Source organism: Tasmannia lanceolata, unplaced genomic scaffold (assembly GCF_043159265.1).
Source record: "Tasmannia lanceolata isolate RefF3 unplaced genomic scaffold, GAP_Taslan_0.1 ptg000008l, whole genome shotgun sequence".
NCBI classification, from domain to species: Eukaryota; Viridiplantae; Streptophyta; class Magnoliopsida; order Canellales; family Winteraceae; genus Tasmannia; species Tasmannia lanceolata.
Window position 1 is genome coordinate 69,580,668 of NW_027518685.1, and position 16,573 is coordinate 69,597,240.

At 38.2% G+C, this 16,573-nt stretch overlaps 1 long non-coding RNA gene across 1 annotated transcript; it reads right to left on the reverse strand.

The window, feature by feature from the left end:
- Positions 1–561: 561 nt before the first annotated feature.
- Positions 562–15,991, reverse strand: LOC143885552 (uncharacterized). Its single transcript, XR_013253456.1, has 4 exons — positions 15,849–15,991; positions 15,535–15,579; positions 1,682–1,834; positions 562–925 (listed from the first exon to the last, which is right to left on the reverse strand). It is a non-coding gene; the product is annotated as an uncharacterized LOC143885552 (long non-coding RNA).
- Positions 15,992–16,573: the final 582 nt, after the last annotated feature.

Genomic DNA, 16,573 nt, shown 5'->3' on the forward strand with positions numbered 1-16,573 from the left:
ATTTCAGCTGAAATTACCGAAATTTCAGCCAAATTTTTGGCCCAAAAAAATGACATTTCGTGTCTTTACCAAATTTCGGCCAAAATTGCGGGATTTCCGCTGAAATTTTGGTTTCGGCTAGGTCCGACATTACCCCCGAAACCGAAATTTAAAACCTTGATTGTATGTGTCAATCTGTGGAACATGATGAGAACAAGGTTTATAAAGCCCCATTTTACACATTTATCTTTTCTTCGTACTTGGAAAATTTTTATAAAAGGAAATTGAGCTCTCTTTTCTCAAATATTTGAGAAAAATAATAGCTTTCTTTGTTAGACTATCAAAAGAAAGTGTCAAATTTTATTTTTTGAGAGATATCTAGAAAAGAGACAATCGAACTGGTGTTATAGGGAGACTGAGGAATTGAGCCTTCAAAGTGGTTACACCTCAACGACATGATTCGCAGTGATGTAGTATTATACAATAGCCAAGATGGGATGGCCCCTTGAAGGGAGTTATGATCCAATTGGAAGCTGTATAAATGCTACTGATTTGAAATGAAGCTGGGAATGCTAGAAGTGCTATGTTGGTTTAGATTGCAATTTTCAAGGAGCAACCACATGAGTTGAAAAGTAGGAACCCAATGCGGGTATTCTGTTTCAACCTCTAATTGGACATTGTTTGAAAGGTCAACATATGAAAGCTTTAAGAGGTTAGGAAACATGGAAAATGAGAACACACCCATGAACTTATTATTTGAAAGATAAATAGTCTCCATCATCATTAGGTTGTTGAAAAACGAATGAAGGAATCCCTCCTGAAAAGCGATTGTACGAGAGATCAAACGATTGCATGGAATGCATATCTTTTAAACATGGATGAATGTTGCCTTCGATTGAGTTCCTCTTAAGATTCAAGGTAACTAAGTTACTTAGTTTGCAAAGCCCTGCAACAATAAGACAGAAATGGATCATGAAATTAGATAGATGGTCTAATATGGGCAAATATCTAAATGATACATGGGAACCTAACTTTTTAGAATGAGGCTAGGTAATTCATCGTTTGAAAAGTAGAATCACTCTTTTCATTTTATGCTTAGTTTCAATTCATTCATAAAAATGTAAACCGCCAAAAAAATAGAATCTTTCTTTTCTTTTTATGCTTATTTGCAATTTATTCATAAAAATGTAAACTGCCAATTTTTGGGAAATGACATTCCCACAACCTTGATTTAATAACGTCACTAGATTTTTTTACTTTGCACTTTTCTAATTAGCTTTTAAAGATTGTTACATTCCTAAAATGCTTTCAACAACCAATTAAAAACGTGTAAAGGGTGTAGTGCTATTACTTAAATAAGGGAGTGAAAATATCATTTCCCATAACCATAATTAAATTTCTACTAATTCTAACCATAATTAAATTTCTACTAATTCACAAAAATCCAAAAATCCGCTCTTGAAGTTTCCTAGAAATGACCTTTGGCTTGTAATATATATATTTTTTTTTTGATGTGTTTAAAAAAGAGTTGGAAAAACTTTTTTTTTTGTAATATGTTATAAACAAGCAGAGTTGAAAAAACTAAAAAGGCCTACCAAATGTATTATGCTATCATTATCGTAGTGAGAGAAATGAAAGTGAAGAAAAAAACTACTTCATCCATCTTCATCACTTTGGATGAGAAAATACTAAAACTATGCACCTATTGAGATGCCAAATGGGTTTCTAAAATTATTCTCTGACAAATCCAGTGGTTCCATGGAGGAAAGGTTGAGTAGGCATGTTGGAAGACTTTGATCGTCAAGAAAGTTATTGCCAAGATCTAGTTCCTTGAATCTCGTCAAGCCACATAAACCTACAAGAAAATGATCAAGACATAAAACCTCATGCAATACTTCATCTTTTACCAAACAACAAACTCCTTTCAATGCAAGGGGAAAACTCAAATTTGTATATGAAAAATGCCAAAAAAAGAGTCACCCTTACTTTTTTTTAATCACTTTCTGGGGCTGCTTGTGCCATGTAGATGTAAACAATTTCGTCGACCAAAATTAACACTAATCCGGCCTGTTGTTGTTTTCCCAAACATGATTAGATAATCCTAACCCTTGATTTATTAGGTCCCGTATGATGTTCAACTAAAAGAAGCTAAAGTTTTGATATTTGTTGGCCTTAATTTGAGGGATGCGATGTCCATGTCGGACTAGGACCATATGGATTGCCTCTAGATGGTCTACAAGAACAGCATTCTTGACTACACACCCTTGATCACCACAAGAAAGAATGGGCCGAAATTGAGGAACACCATTTCTGACTTTATATGGTGTATTCGTATTATTGTGCGTTGTTGGACTCGAAATTTTACAACAAGGGCAAAATAGTAAAATCCCTTATTAAAAATAAGAAGAGAGAGAAAAAGGGTGGTTACGCATCACCTTATCCCTAAAGTAAAAAGGGATAAATATAAAAAGTTAAATCCCTAAATTTTAGGGAATAACTCTCGCAAAAAAGAAGAAGAATTGAGTCACCCACTTTTCAAAAAAGAAGTTAGGCAACTCTCCACAAAAAGAAAGTGGGGATCGTGAAGTTGAGAAAAAAGGGGGTGAGGGGGCAGTTGCTAACAACTTCAAGAGAGTTCTATAAATAGACTCAAAGTCCTTTAGGAAAGGGTCGGATCTTCGCGAAAGAAAAGTGACGTGAAGAAAAGAGGAAGGAGGAAAAAGAAAGGTGAGAAGAGATTACTAGCTAACAGTGCTTTTTTTTTTTTTTCCAGGCTTCTCCCAAAAGGTTCTAAAAAGGAGATAAGAAGAAGACATTTCTCCTTCGGGAGAAAGAGGAACATCTCTTTAGAGGATCTCTCTCTAAAGGTCTCTTTAGGATCTCATTCCAGAGACTCCCTAAAGGGAGAAGACATTTCTCCTCCGGTGAAAGATGATAAAGATGAAGGCTCCCAAAAGGAAAGACAGAGGAAGGATCTTTTCCCAGAGACTCCCTAAAGGGAGAAGACTCTTCTCCTCCAGGTGAAGGATGATAAAGATGAAGGCTCCCAAAAATAAAGACGGAGGAAAATCCCTTTAGAGAATCTCTTTCTAAAGGTCCATTTAGGATCTCTTCCCAGAGACTCCCTAAAGGGAGAAAGCCCTTCTCTTCCGGGAGAAGGATGATAAAGATGAAGGCTCCCAAAAAGAAAGATGGAGGAAAATCCCTTTAGAGAATCTCTCTCTAATGGTCCCTTTAGAATCTCTTCCCAGAAACTCCCTAAAGGGAGAAGATCTTTCTTCTCCAGGAGGAAAACAACAAAGATAACATGTCCCCAAAAGTTCACAAAAAATCAGATCTTCAAAAATCCTTCTTTCTGGAGGACAATTAACAAAAGTTGTATTTAGATAGAGAACCTCTTGATGGATAATCAGAGGTGTTTTCTTCTTCAAAAAATGTAATTAACGGCCAATAGAGCCGGAAGTGTACGATCACAACCAAAATTAATAAAACATCTTCTCGCAAGAGGGAAATCTGATCCCAATTTATTTTATGTGTGTGATTTTCCTTTTCATGCATATGAAATTTGTTTCAAACAAATTTTTGGCACGCCCAGTGGGACTCACTTCTCCTCTCATCTTGAAGTCTAAGAGGTTCCCTAACTAAAAAAAAACTGATTGTTCCCTTGCCTAACTAAAGTTTTGGTGTAGAAAGACGTAGGAAAAGTAAACAATGGCCCCTGCAAGCACTCAGTTTGCATCACCAAGGCAAACTGTGTGACCCGCATATTGTAAAATAAAATGCTTCAAAATACCTGGAAGGGTAGAACAAACTTCACGTCGCGGCAAATGGTGGAGTAAACTTCACAACTTTGTAAATGGCAGAGTAAACTTCACAACTTCGTAAATAGTGGAGCTACCCTCGCATAGCGGGCAAAGGAAGGAGCACGCCACAAGTGACGGTGTAAACTTCACACCTTTGCAACAAATCGTAGAGAAAACTTCACAATGTCGCATATTGCCAAAAAAAATCTTCAAAATGCCGGCTAAGGTGGGAAAAAAAAAACTTCACAATTTTGGATATAGTGGGGGCAAACTTCACAAAGGGACAAATGGTGGAGCAAAGTTTATCTAAGGCACATGGTGGGGGAAAACTTTAGAATGCAGCATATGGCGGAGAGAATTCCACAACATGTACGGTAAAGGAAAAAAAAACTTCACAACACTGCATATGGTGGAGAACTTCACACTGCCGCATATTGTGGGTTAACTTCAAATCGCTGCATATGGAAAGAACTTCACAATGCCATGTATTGTGGAAAAAACAACTTCATAAAGCCTCACACGGTGAGGAAAACTTAGTTTTGTCAAATATGGCGGGGCCTTCAACTCATGAAAAATTGACGCGCACAAAATACATGGAGACTTCATTGACCATTTTTCAATGGAATTCCCCTCCAACAAAATCCGCCCAAAAAAAAGAGAACAAGAAAACATTTGAAAATGTCATATTGGAACCACCCATCTCAAATATGGTCACAGTAGAGATAGATCATATTTCAACATGACTTCTTCTAAGACACCGGAGATGTCAAAAAAAAAAAAAAGAGAAACAAAGCAAAGATGCTAAAAAACAAAGCCAAGAAGAAAATAGAGATAGAGATTTCAAGGAATAGCCAGTACACGGGCTCACTTTCTCGTAACATGGCTAAGAAGGCTCTTCTAAACGACTCACTGAAAAATGATTTTGTTGAGGAGGTTAAGAATGTTAGACCTTCCGTTTCGCAAAATCCGGTGAGAGAAAATATATTATATGGAGAGGTTGGACATATTTCGTTATGGAGGACAATTTTCCAAAGCCAATAGAAGCTATTATTCCAACCCTAGATAGATCTTCAATCCCAGAAAGATATTCCCATGAATTTATTGTGTAGGCGGAAATTGTAAAAATTGCAAAAAGAAGCCAAAATGTAGTCTCGAGAGTGGCGATGTGAAAAACACATCTCGATAAATCTTTAAGAAATTCAGGGTTGATCAAAAGCTAACTTCTGAATGTGTATAGGGGAACATAAACTAATCCCTTCAGAAGTCATACAGATACGCTGGGGGTAGAATGTTCGAGCATCTATAATTACACAAATCACTTCTATCTAGTTATAACTTGCTTGAAAGTGGAGAGTGAAAACCCACATGAATGGTTCTTGAACCAATCCTAATGTTGAAGTAAGTATCGAGTGAGACACAATTTCAGAACTCTGGTTTGGTTGAACATAAGCCTATTTCCTACACACAAAAAAAGGTAACAAAATAAAAAGGAAACAGAAAAGTAAGTTGCTCATTACTCTTGATATCAAATGGTGATCCAAAAATCGTACATTCTTGATGATAAAAAAAAAATCTCTGCAAATGGTGCTCGTCAGTTTCAAGGAACTTTATGGGTTAGCATGCTCGAATGGATGCACTACGCCACGGAGATATTTCAAACGCGAAGAAACTAAAAATGGATGTTCCTTGTGAAAAAAAAATATACAAATGGACAAAGAGAACAAGACTGTCCATTTCACTTAACAATCCATCCTTGTTATGCCGAGAAATCAACAAGTGAAGCCTCTTCGACTTCCAAAGCATCTAATTTCCAGCTAGAGGTTGGAGGTTTCCACAAATTTGAGTAAAGCACATCCTCCTATCCTGATGTTTGGGTTGGGTCTCTGACAGAATATTGTGGGATATACAAGCTTTGCTGTCATAAGAACCAATGGAGACCATTGAGCTTTCAATGCTCTCAAAGAAAGTCACACAATGTCTCTTCAAAATAATCTGCTTCGGCAGCTAACCAAAGCGGAATGGACAGGGTTATGGAACTGTCAAAGTCGACTCAAATAGGCAAACCTCGCTAGCAAATCCATTCCTCCCTAGCCCAATTTCAAGAAACTTAAAAGTCTGTTGTCAGCAGGTGCAACAGTTCCAGGGACACATTTATTTAGGGAAAGAATGTTCCTCTTTCAAATATTGAGTTGAGGCTTGGTCAACCATCTCAGCAAGGCCAAGTGCTTAGGTTTTCAATCCTCAGTGCAACTTGAGTCATTTCCTATTGATCCCAGGGTAATTGAGGAAGAAAGCCATGATTGAGGAAGCCGGGCAAAATCCTTGGTGCTCTTCTCTAGAAAACATCAAATTCCTACAGAGGAGAGAAAGAAAGCCATTTCAACTCTTTTTTTTTCATCCAATTAAGGGTATTCGTGCTTTGGATCCTGCTAAATTGGAACACCTTAAGGGTGATGCAACTAATTTTCACTGGTCTCTATGTTTCTTTCACACTTCAGCCCTCCTTTGGGAGGGAACATACAGATTGAGGCTACTGATAAATAAGGTTACGAGACATAATTGGTGCAATAGAACACAAATTAAGAGCCAAGGGTCTAGAGCCAATGCTGAAGTTTATTTTAGATAAAACCAACACATCGTTTCACAGCAAGCATATTGAAGATTCTAGCCATTTGGCTGTAGCTAGTGATCATTGTGTTCAGTTACTCAGAGACCATGACGATCATGTTGTCCATAAATCTATAAATTCCACTCTTCTTGCAACAACCAGATCTAGTTTGCCTTCATTAGTAGACCAAGCGGCCCGCTCTTTAACAAATCTAATCTATTTACCAATTATAATATCATCTTTGTCAAATAAAATAGGCATAGATGTAAGCTCACAGTTGCTACATGGTGCAAACCCAGAGGCTTGCGGACGAGACTATAATAAATTTAGGAGCACAATGGAACAGAGAGCACATCTGATGCCGGTGAGCAAGAGAAATGTAGATAGAAAGAATCACATCCATACTCCTTTGGCAAGTGTAGTTGTGCTGTTCAGTCAAAAGTATTTGATAGGAAGTTGTTTCCAAAGCAGAAGAAAAGAAATTCTTATTGATTCTTACAAGGAACATATGGCAAGTGTCGACGGCCAAGTCTCAAAACTTGGTGTTACAGTATTTGATAAAAGATCATATGGAGAGCTTGAAAAGACGTGCTGCCATGAAGAATGACTCATTCTGCTCAGTGGAAGTTAGGTCCAGAGCAAAGTCATTGGAAATCACAATGGTGCATTTGATTGAGTGGCAAGCAGAGCTATTGGACGCCAAAATAAGGAGGATCAACTTGCGAATACTGTTGGTAAAGGGTTTGAAGGGACTAGTCAAGAAACCAAGTCCTTGAAAGAGCAATAGATGTCTAATGTTTGTCCAGGATGTTTTCCCAACGTTTCAATTGAAGTTAACACTGTGGATTCCGATACTGTAGAATATATGAATGGTCTTGTATTTTATGATCTGACAACGAAAATTGTTGCTCATCTGATGATGACTGTTTACACTTCAGAAAAACATTCAAGGAAAAAACATGGGACTGTACATATGGTCAGAAAACATGGGAATATATGGGACTGCGACTACTCAGAAATGCAGGGTCACTTTTCTACACCAAGACATTTAAGAAAAAAATTGAAAAAAACATTCCTGGTCAGCTAGAAATGTTGGAAAACAGAATAGAGAAATACTGCTTCACAAGGGAGAAATAGTTGCAGTCCCAAGCATGGTTTGTTGGTGAAAAAGTTACTCCAAAGAAAAAAGAAGGAAAACAGTAAGCATACTCAACAGAGAGATGCTGAAAATAAAAAATTGCTGATCCACGTATGCAGCCTAATCAAAAGTAGCAGCAAATAATATGAAAGGCATGCCACCATCAAAGACAGGGCTAGCTTCAACAGTAAGAACCAAATGTAGATGCATATGATCCCTAAAGCCGACATAGAAATTCTCGTTCCATCTTCCAACAAAACCTGACAGCCATATGCTTGCAGCAACAGAACCATTTGCTCTCTCAAAGGCAATCTGAACATCAGGTCCAATGCGCTCTACTCCTGCCACATGTGACATTTGAAATGCTGCATGGACTAAAGGTTGGAGTGTTACTCTGCCACATGTGACAAATTGGGGACATTCATCACCCTGATAAACCACAAACTCTGCGATAGCAGAGAACTTACCTTTGGTTGGGTGACTGGGCAATCTTCACCAGAATCTCTTGTACTACAAGAGCACGTCCTAGTTCAAGACCGCTGTGAAATGATTAAAGAACATGAACCTCAAGATATTGTGAAATGTGATAAACAGTTGCAAGTACAAGGAAGATGATGTTTTACAAAATCACATGCGGTTAAAGAAGCGAAAGTAAAGAAAACTTGAGAGAGGAAGTCCAGAAAGCAAAAGAATTCAAAATTACAGTCCTCTTCGGACCAGGCGAAGGGGATAACAAAGGCATATCCTTCTTACTAATCACCAAGGACTCAAAACTGAGGGGACATACATTGGGGACATAAAATCTAAGTGGAACTTACAAGCAAGAGAAACACTTCATGGGACATACGTGGAAACAAGAAATACCAAAAGAGCGAAACTGTGTTTAGTTTGTCTTAGGCAACTTCTTAAATATTCCAAATCCAAAGATCAAAAAGACGGGAAAGGCAAATGAAACTAGTTTTGGATGCTCCTACTGGCATTGACAAGGGCAGCTTTAGCGTACCGCCCGTACTGGTTACAACTTGGCTACAACTATTGAAAAGGTCACAGAAGGTCTTTAAAAGGTAAGGGCACTAGAGTAAGACCACAAAAAGGTCTTTAAAAGGTAAGGACATTGTACTAAGATCCGTTGCTTGAGCAAACAAAGTCGTTTTCCGTAGAACCACCCCAATATATTCACCGCCTAAAAAGAAGCAAAAAAAATCAGTATGATAAACCAACATATTAAATTAAATCTAAATGGCACACTCGCCTAAAAAGGGGGGGCGCCCAAAGGGTTGGAGAAGAACAGTGCCTTGGTTAAAACCCACTAGGAAGGATCATCACATGAATGAGGAGGCTCACAAAACAATAGTGAAGATAGTGACTGATAAAGTGACTAGTTCTATGCAAGGCCCTCATATTCCTCAGATACAATGGGGGTATTGATCACAATTTACCCTATTCCAAACCCAAGCTTACTAAAGCTTCCACAAACATATACGTGAAGATGTGGCCATGTGGCAAGCGCTAAAGGGATCCCCCCGGGATCAAACCATCCTCCTAATGGGATTCTTTACTGTTGCTTTAAGAGGAAATAAGATTAAAGAACAGATTAACCTTACTCAGTTTCAAGTTGATGAAAAGGCTCAAAGTTAAGGACTTTATAAGAGTGGCGATGCAACCTAGTAAAAGGGTTATTTGGAGAGAGTTACTACCGAGACAAAGATAGAAAGTTGGAATAAAAGTTGCATGAGATGCACAAAATAAGCAGTCAATAATTAAGAAGACGACCAAAACCATTTTTATCAAAGACCTTTTATGGAGAAATTGATAAAAAATACACCCGCTGTGATCAAGCCAATGGGGACTTCAGTCAAATGCTTGGTGGGCCAACATAGTTTCCAATGAAACTCCAGAAAGTTTGCTGTGGTCTGGCTGGTTTATCTTTGGAGAAAAAAAAAACCTGTTTATCAAGTTGCTGATTTTTGTTTTCTTAAAAAAGGAAATAGGATTGCAAATCGGGTACAGGATTTCTACTCAAGCAACAATGGAAGGAGTTTTTTTTTCCTGAGAAGCAGGAAAGTAGAAAAGTGAAAAAAGAAAAAAAGCCAAAGAAGGCTCTGAATCATTTGTTTGAGAAGTCTTCCACCGGATGTTGATGTTGCCTAATCCTCTCCTCTGCGTATTAACGGTGATAGCAATGCAGGGACATCTACAACTACATCAGCTCCATCGAGTGATGGAATATCCGAACCGGTCTTTTGAATTGCTTGCAGTACTCCCCAAGAATAAGATCTGGTCTCGGTGCACGCCTAGAAAGAGGAACAATTGATGGTTCTCAAGAGATAATATGGTTAATAAGTGGATTACATTCCATTCAACTTTAAATAAATATCCATCCCACCCTATTCTTAAAAAAGGAATGAATTGGCCACGCAAATAATTTGTGTAAGCCCAAGGGCTTATCGTCTTACCTTGTTTTGATGATTAACAAATCCAAATTGATTAGTTCTATACAGACTAATAGTTTGCCTTGAGTGGTGTGCTATGGATAGGAAAGTCACAAGTCAATCCAGGCTAGCACACACACAAAGATGGCCTATACTTGAAAGATGAACCAACAAATGGACAAAAGAGCTAGAATATACTTGGACAAACAATGCCTTGGATGTACCAAGGAGAAGCTCATCATCATCATCTCAAAGCATCAAGCTAGAAAGGAAAAGATCAAGAAAGGCCAAAGCTAGAGGATCAACAAACAATGCAAAGGACAAAGGAGCTTGAACCAAATGGTGGCATCATTCTTGGAAGGTGTCAAAGAAAGAAGCTTAACTTTGAAGATCCCAAAGTAAGCCGAGCACCACATTGAAGATCAAATGAAAATTGGCTCAAGAGAAGTTCAAGAGAGTACTTAGAATGGTAGTATGTATCACATTTCTCTCTTGTGATTTCTCTTGATCAAGGCACATCTTAAAACCCCTAAAAATATATTTTTCAAAGAGACTAACACACCCTTTAAGGACTTAAATGGATAAGTGAATGGCCATGGTGGTGTACCAACATGTTGGGGCCCATATGGCAATCAACACAAGAATGAACAAAACAGAGTTCCGAAGCAACAACCTGGACCAGCAACTAAATCCTATCAAAACTTGTTTAAAATATTTTCAAATATTTTTGAAAATATTTTTAACAGATAGCTCTTATTTTTCTCATATCCGTAGAGTATAAGAACATCAAAATCCGATGAGAAACGAAGGAGATATGAATTTTTCAAATGGGACACTGTTTGCTGGAAATCCAGTCTCGGAACTCCGAGAATTGATCCAGGTTCTAAAATTAAAAGCCCTGTTTGGTGTCTCGGAACTCCGAGCAGTGTATTTGTTCAAACAAAAAATAGCCATTGTGGCCCAACGGCTAGTTGACTGTTTGACCGAAAATAACAGTTTTGCCCCTAAAACGGTCATATTGAGTTGGGACACCATATATACCTATATAATGGGTCTAAAACACTTGATAAACATTGTCCAACTTCAACAAACCTTAGAAAATCATTTGTGAATCATTTTTGGGTAAAAACTAAAAAAGAAGGCCAGGAATCGACACAATAGAGAACAAAAAATGTGACCATTCTTACTTTCCCAAAGATGACTTAGGCTATGTTTGTTGGATATGTGGGGTTCTTACCAACGAAATGAGCTGCAATCACATTGAGGAAAGTGGAAATGTTGACAGTGGGAATATCCAGAAACCAGCCCTGGAAAATGTGGTTGCCTCTTAAGGTTCAACAATATAACCTTCCTAAAAGGTCGCTGATGGTTTCACCATCCCAAGATAGGAAGGAAGCAAAATCAGTTTCATTCATCAAAGAAGACCATAAATAAAATAACAACTACTCCCAATTTTGTTAAACATTCTCAGGCGGATCAACCACTGTTGACCCCTGAAGATGATAAACAACCTTTGCAGAAAACAAGAAAGTTTTGATGCAGCTTGTGGAGGAACGAGCAGTTTAAACATCTCGAGGAAGCACGTGAGAAACTTCAAGACCAATTTTGAGCTGGTATGAAGGAGTGGTAGTTGGACAAATCCAAATTACTTGATGACATTTGTTTGCTGCAAGCAAATTTGGAAGCTCAAACTAGAGCTTCGGAAGATCTTCTTCTTTCCCAATTACAGAAATGCAACCAAGCTCTAGCCCACAGCGAAATTCAATGGAAATGCTACAGCTTCAAGTGTCTAAAACAAAATATGCTAATGACGATGTTGTTGCGGAGTATGAACAAGCAAGATCAATGATAGAAAGTCTGACAGTCCAGAGGGATGAAAAACTGCAGTGCTGAGAGACTCGTTGGCAAGCACACAGAACTTGCTCCTTGACTCGCAAATCAAAAGAAGTTGAACGGAGTTCTCGATGGAAAAGTTGCAAACAGACTTGGATGAATGTCAGAATTAAGACAAACAAATTAATGAGTTGCAAACAGGATTAGAAGATTGTCATTCTTCAATGGCTCTACTACGGTCACAAAATGAAGAGGTTTCTTCCAAGGTAATGAAATCACAAATGGAACCGTGCAATGAAAAAGATAGAAGAATGAAAAGATAGAGGAACGGTTCTTTCTCCTTATTGAACAGTTGGAGAAGAACAGTGCCTTGGTTAAAACCCACTAGGAAGGATCATCACATGAATGAGGAGGCTCACAAAATAATAGTGAAGATAGTGACTGATAAAGTGACTAGTTCTATGCAAGGCCCTCATATTCCTCAGACACAATTGGGGTATTGATCACTGCCATTAAAAAAAAGGGAGCAGATTGATCACGATTTACCCTATTCTAAACCCAAGCTTACTAAAGCTTCCACAAACATATACGAGAAGATGTGGCAAGCGCTAAAGGGATCCCCCAAATGGGATCAAACCGTCCTCCTAATGGGATTCTTTACTGTTGCTTTAAGAGGCAATAAGATTAAAGAACAGATTAACCTGACTCAGTTTCAAGTTGATGAAAAGGCTCAAAGTTAAGGACTTTATAAGAGTGGCGATACAACCAAGTAAAAGGGTTATTTGGAGAGAGTTACTACTGAGACAAAGCTAGAAAGTTGGAATAAAAGTTGCATGAGATGCACAAAATACGCAGTCAGTAATTAAGAAGATGACCAAAACCATTTTTATCAAAGACCTTTTATGGAGAAATTGATAAAAAAATACACCCGCTGTGATCAAGCCAATGGGGACTTAAGTCAAATGCTTGGTGGGCAAACATAGTTTCCAATGAAACTGCAGAAAATTTGCTGTGGTCTGGCTGGTTTATCTTTGAAAATAAAAAAAATAAAAACCTGTTTAGCAAGTTGATGATTTTTGTTTTCTTAAAAAGAAGGGGAGAACAGGAAATAGGATTGCAAATCCCAAACCCTCGTATTGAAGCAACAATGGAAGGAGTTTTTTTCTGAGAAGCAGAAAGTAGAAAAGTGAAAAAAGAAAAGAAGCCTAAGAAGGCTCTGAATCCTTTGTTTGAGAAGTCTTCCACAGGATGTTGATGTTGCCTAATCCTCTCCTCCGCGTATTAACGGTGATAGCACTGCAGGGACATCTACAACTACATCAGCTCCATCGAGTAATGGAAAACCCGAACCGGTCTTTTGAAGCAGCTGCGGAAATAAGTGGATGCACGCTTGTAAGGAATAGTTGGGTGCGCAATTTGTTAGGGTGCACGCCTAGAAAGAGGAACAATTGATGGTTCTCAAGAGATAATATGGTTAATAAGTGGATTACATTCCATTCAACTTTAAATAAATATCCATCCCACCCTATTCTTAACAAAGGAATGAATTGGCCACGCTAATAATTTGCATCATATAATCAATGGAACACACTGATTCAATAATTAGAAAAGCATAGTGAAAGGAAATAACGGTCTCAAAGCAGGAGGGCACATTTTTAAAAGAACTGCCCCAAAAAGATAAAGTTATCAAAAAACAGGAATTTAGTTCATGGGTACGGCGTGGGAAATTTGAGTATATAGTTCGCCATACTTCCAATCTGTTGTTTACAAATCCTGTTGTAACACCACTTTCGGATAGATCTACTGTTTTAGGTGAGGAAACTCATTAGTCGTGTTAGAATATGACCAGTAGCTATGACCCATGTATTCATGTAATCTACCCTGAAATTAGTGCTTAATTGCAAAATTGATCCAGTAGCTATGAACTGGTTTGTTATTGATCAGAAATCCATTGATTAAACCCAATTGGTGTGATTTTTGTTCACGCCACTTATAAGGTGGATACAGAGAACTAATAATGACATACGAACCTATATTATGAGTAGGTATTATGAGGATCTTCACAGTGAGTTAAACTAAAAGAAAGAAGGCATTTGATTTTCAGCTAAACTATTGCATGGATCAAGACCGTTTTAATTATAAAAGCAAAGTAACAATGCATTCGAGCCTATTTCTAAATTATACGCATCATTCATCCCACTATACCCTCGCTCCAACTCAAAATTCAGCAATGAAATTTTGCATCCCACTACCAAGTCAAAGTATCGACCCACAATTGCTAACCTCAATTTCCCGATCCCAAACTCCATTAATCTGAGTTCATTACTTTAACACCGAAATTAAACATCGACCTAATGTCTCAAAATCATCAAGACAGATAAAGCAAAAGCATAAGCATGGACTCCTAGGTTGAAAGGTTAAAGTTTATCTCAGACCAGCATGAGTCCCATGCATTAGTCATCGCGAGTTGCTGATGATTGGCATAATTGGCATATTCGATCCCATTCAACCTCACGCAACATAAGATCAGCACCTTCCGACGTGTAATTGCTACTTTCATTTCGATCTTCTTTCCGCTCATCGTTCTCCATCACAACAGAGCAATAAAAAGGAGTGCCCTAATCAATCAAGACCCCTCTCTGGCTTTTCCTCTTTCCGGTTGGCATATTCAATCCCATTCAACCTCACGCAACATAAGATCAGCTCCTTCCGACATGTAATTGCTACTTTCACTTCGATCTTCTTTCCGCTCATCGTTCTCCATCACAACAGAACAATAAAAAGGAGTGCCCTAATCAATCAGGACCCCTCTTTGCCCTTTCCTCTTTCCGGATCTCTCAGACGATCATGTAGCTATTCCAAACCCAAGCTTACTAAACTTCCACAAACATATAGGCGAAGATATGGCAAGCCCTAAAGGGATCCCCTAAATGGGATCAAACCGTCCTCCTAATGGGATTCTGTACTGTTGCTTTAAGAGGTAATAAGATTAAAGAACAGATTAACCCGACTCAGTTTCAAGTTGATGAAAAGGCTCAAAGTTAAGGATCTTATAAGAGTGGCGATGCAACCTAGTAAAAGGGTTATTTGGAGAGAGTTACTACCGAGACAAAGCTAGAAAGTTAGAATAAAAGTTGCACGAGATGCACAAATTAAGCAGTCAATAATTAAGAAGATGAAATGATATGGATCAACTGAATTGATGGGCCCCTTCAATATCCACCGTAAATGTGATCAGTGGATTGAAAACGGAATGCTCAGAAAAAGTAGAATGGGGCCCATTTATTTGGATGATGACCCCTAAAATCTCCACCGTACATGTGCTTCTAACCCTTTGATTTGTGGTGGTCCCGTCCAATCTCGATCGTAGATGTGCTTATGCGACAAATGAGATATGACCATGTGACCATCATGATGGGAATCAAAGTAAAGGGGGCACAATTATGTCCCATGTTTAATCTTGATCGGTTGATCACATTAGATAAGGTTATTGATCAATCGTTAGATTGGTCTGTTGCCATGAATGAAGAGAGACACTTCTCTTTTACCCTTACACTTGTCACTGTGAAACTTCATCTCACTCCCTCACTCCTGACATCTTCTGCATCCTTTAGTCCAAACACCATTCTTATCAATCGGTCAAACCATAGCAAGAAAATAAACAAAAAAATCACTAAAATTTAATCAACTCTGAGTCTCACGTGCTAGATGAAGTGGTCACAAAGTATAGTAACAACATACCCCATCTAGGCCATCCTCTTTTACGATTTTTCCGTGGGGTAACACCTGCAATACAATCCACCATAATGAAACCCATAACCAAAAATCAGCCCTATGAATATACCAAAATCCAAGGAAAGAAAGGGTCGGTTCTTGACATTTGAAAGAGAAAAAAAGAGTGATAGAATTGCAGATGAAAACGCAACTGATCCATGACTGATGAAAACAAAATCCAAAACAAAGCCCTACCAAAAAGAAATCGTAACCCTAAAACAGCAAAAAAGAAGAAGGGATTAAGAGCAAAATGCTAAAAAAGAACAAAAACCTATGTGTACCCAAAAAAATTAATCATCTTCTTCTTCGTTCTCTATCTGCTTTGCCTTTCTGTGTTTTTCTCTGACCTCTAGGGATTTTTTTTTTTCCTTGAGTAAGAATAGGGAAGGGTATATGGTAAAAGCTTTTTTTTGGGGGGGGTGGTTTTGCAAAAGAAGTCTTCTACTTTTGTTTTATTTGCAGAAAGAGTCTTTTTGTTTGACAATTTGCAAACAGAGTCGTAAGGTCTGAGAGATCTTTGCAAATCAGGTCATGTCATTGGTTTGTGACCAAAATGCCCATGGTAGATTTCTTTACTTATAAAAAGACCAAAATGTCCTTGTATTTAAAAAGACAAACAACCTTATAAAAAGACAAATATTTCTTATATATATACTAGCATTCTTATACATGAAACGACAAAAATTACGGGCCCTACTCTGTACATGGGCTCGGGTGGAGATCGTTGACCTACCCAATCATAGCATTCTTGGCCTATGCTATGCATAGGTGTAAAAACAATGAGCCCACCCTGTCACAACATATGCTGTAAAATTGTGAGCCCTACTCTATACATAGGCTCTACGCCATAAAAGCGTAATGGAAATTTGTGGGTCCCACCTGATGCATGGGTTTGAGTTGACTTGGTGTGACCTGCCCTATCAAAACATATACGTGGGCATCATGGGTATTTTAGACTTTTTAAAAGACCTGCCCTATCAATACATATACCATTTACCCCTTAGTT